The sequence below is a fragment of the Polyodon spathula genome, chromosome 3 (genome assembly GCF_017654505.1).
Source record: "Polyodon spathula isolate WHYD16114869_AA chromosome 3, ASM1765450v1, whole genome shotgun sequence".
Classification (NCBI taxonomy): Eukaryota; Metazoa; Chordata; class Actinopteri; order Acipenseriformes; family Polyodontidae; genus Polyodon; species Polyodon spathula.
This window is the reverse complement of record NC_054536.1, coordinates 94,454,485-94,456,843: the sequence shown is the minus strand read 5'-3', so window position 1 is coordinate 94,456,843 and position 2,359 is coordinate 94,454,485. Positions and strand designations below refer to the sequence as shown.

At 37.9% G+C, this 2,359-nt stretch overlaps 1 long non-coding RNA gene across 1 annotated transcript; it reads right to left on the bottom strand.

Moving 5' to 3' along the window:
* Nucleotides 1-1,150: 1,150 nt before the first annotated feature.
* LOC121308846 lies at nucleotides 1,151-2,349 on the bottom strand. The gene is made up of 2 exons (XR_005948570.1): nucleotides 1,909-2,349; nucleotides 1,151-1,450 (listed from the first exon to the last, which is right to left on the bottom strand). It is a non-coding gene; the product is annotated as an uncharacterized LOC121308846 (long non-coding RNA).
* Between the last annotated feature and the right edge of the window lie 10 nt (nucleotides 2,350-2,359).

Sequence of the window (2,359 nt, the reverse complement as noted above, 5' to 3'; positions counted from 1 at the left end):
TACAGATGTATTAAATATTTTGTTATATTCAGTTTTTCTGAAAACTGGTAAATCAATAAACAGAGTAAAAAATAATTAATGTGATACTAATCTTTTATTGCATGTTACCAGTACCTGTTTTTTTTTTTTTTTTTTTAATATCTCTCCTAGAAAATATAATGGATTACCTTAATTTAAAAAAAAGAGATCAAAGTGTTACATTTTTGAAGAATAGATATCAAAATACAACTATCATACTAATTTGAAGGAATAAAACTATAACATGTATAATACTTTGTCTTTAGAATAGATGGCCAGGCAAAACAAGATTGTGCAAACCTATGGTGACACATTTGCCTTAAAAGTTCCAATTCAAATCATATATGTTGTTCAGAATTGTTTTTCCATGTTTTTTCAGTTATCTGGTATATTATCTTATTATCTTTACCTATTAATGCATACTGTAAACTTACATATGATTTTATTACATGCGAGTAGATGTTAAAACTTCATGCTGATCTGAACTTGGCTCTTGTTAATTTGATCCATCTGCATCTCCATCCATTTTGTGTTTCTTTCCATCTGTTGATGTAAGTTTATAAAAGTTAGTTCTCGCGTACTCCTTCTTTTTGTAGCATTTCTTCTTTTGTGCTCTTTCTTTTTGTAGCATTTCTGTATGCGCTCAGCTCTGCGCAATGTTGCAATGTTGAATACATCAAAATTAAAGGTTTTAATCTTGAGATTTTCCATTGATCGATTAATTGTTCAACCTACGATTGATTAAAAAGGTTTACCATGCTATTTTCCCATGGTTATACAATGCATTTAACCGCTGCATGATTTAAATGCCCTCCTATGATAAATGACCCGTGCGTGTGCAGTGGACAATACTACAACCACCAGATCTCTTTTCACTGGGATTTGAACCCAGGCCACCAACTGACACTTGCCTGTGAATTATCCCACTGTGCCACTTCGCCCCTTCTCTATTTATGTCATACTGTTTGTGTTGAATTGCGCCTACGAACACTTTCGTGTTTTTTTTTTGTGTTTTTTGTTTTTTTTGTTTTTACTGCAGAAGAAAGCAGATACAGTATAGCACTCTGACCTGCCCACTAGTGTTCAACATTTAAACAACATCAACGACAAAAGGTTTCTACAGTAGCAGTACTTACAATATATGTTCTTTTATTTTACACGAGTATTTTCATTTTCAGTGTAAACAAAAAAAAAAATAAAGCCAGTAAAAACAGGCTTGGATTTCAGCAGCGGACTGCTTCAGTATTGTTTGTGTTTAAACCCAGTTTAAATGGTTTGGTTTATCAGAACATTTGCTTTCTTTTCTTCATTAAAGCTGCGTGGTTTCCCTGCCGATGTGGGACGTAAAGCAGTGGCTGCAGACCCGGACTGCTCTCAACTGTCCGAAGCGAGGGATAGGGGTCTCATGGGGTGAACAGCGGGCACAGAAGATCTGAAACACGAGAGAGAAAGACGTGTGGAACTACACCAGAAGCCCTTCCCTTCAGTTGAGGTCTTAAGATGTCAGGGGTGTCTAGCAGACCATTGCTTTCCACTGTAGATATAATGGAGAGTTTTGCTTTTAATGCTGGAATAGCACCCTGTTTGAATTCTCAATGGAACTTATACAAAGATCTCATGCAAGAGAAAGAAATGCATAAATGCAGTGAGGTCTGAAGTAAATAACACACGTTCTACTGTGCAGAACATATTTTTTTTCTGCTGCCTCTGTAATAGCTAATTTGATAGGGTACTTTTTACTGATTGTACGTTTGTTTTTCAGATAATCCAAAATGAAATATTATTTGAATATTCATTAACATTTTGAAAGAATATTAGAACATGAGAAACCCAAGTTTGTCCCAGCACTCACTGTATTCACAGCCTCTTGGTGTGTGCGTGCCAGCCTACCTTGCCGCAGCTCCTGCAGTGGTGTCGTCTCCGCAGGAGGGTGAACAGAGTCTCGCAGGCTGAGCAGCGATTGCAGGCTTCATCTGGCACCCACACTGGAGGACCTACAACTCAAGGCATACAAAATGCACGACTAGACTCATCTCCCCATTCTCCTGGAGAGGCCAGGGAGGGCGGGAATACAAATTACAACAACCCCACTGAACTATTCTCTGCCTGCAGCAAATAATAAAACCCTTCGGAGTATTCAGATCCAGACAGTGGAGATGGAGTTTGATGTGTCAGTCAACGCAACAACAACCAAATCCCAAGTCTCCAGTTATCCCCTGGGCATATTGGAACAGAACAACCCAAGCAATTATAGCGTTATAGTTTGACAGAAAAAAATGGATTGTCGAAACACACTGCCTGTTTGCTCCAGAGTAAATGCAACCACCAGCTATTCCCACAG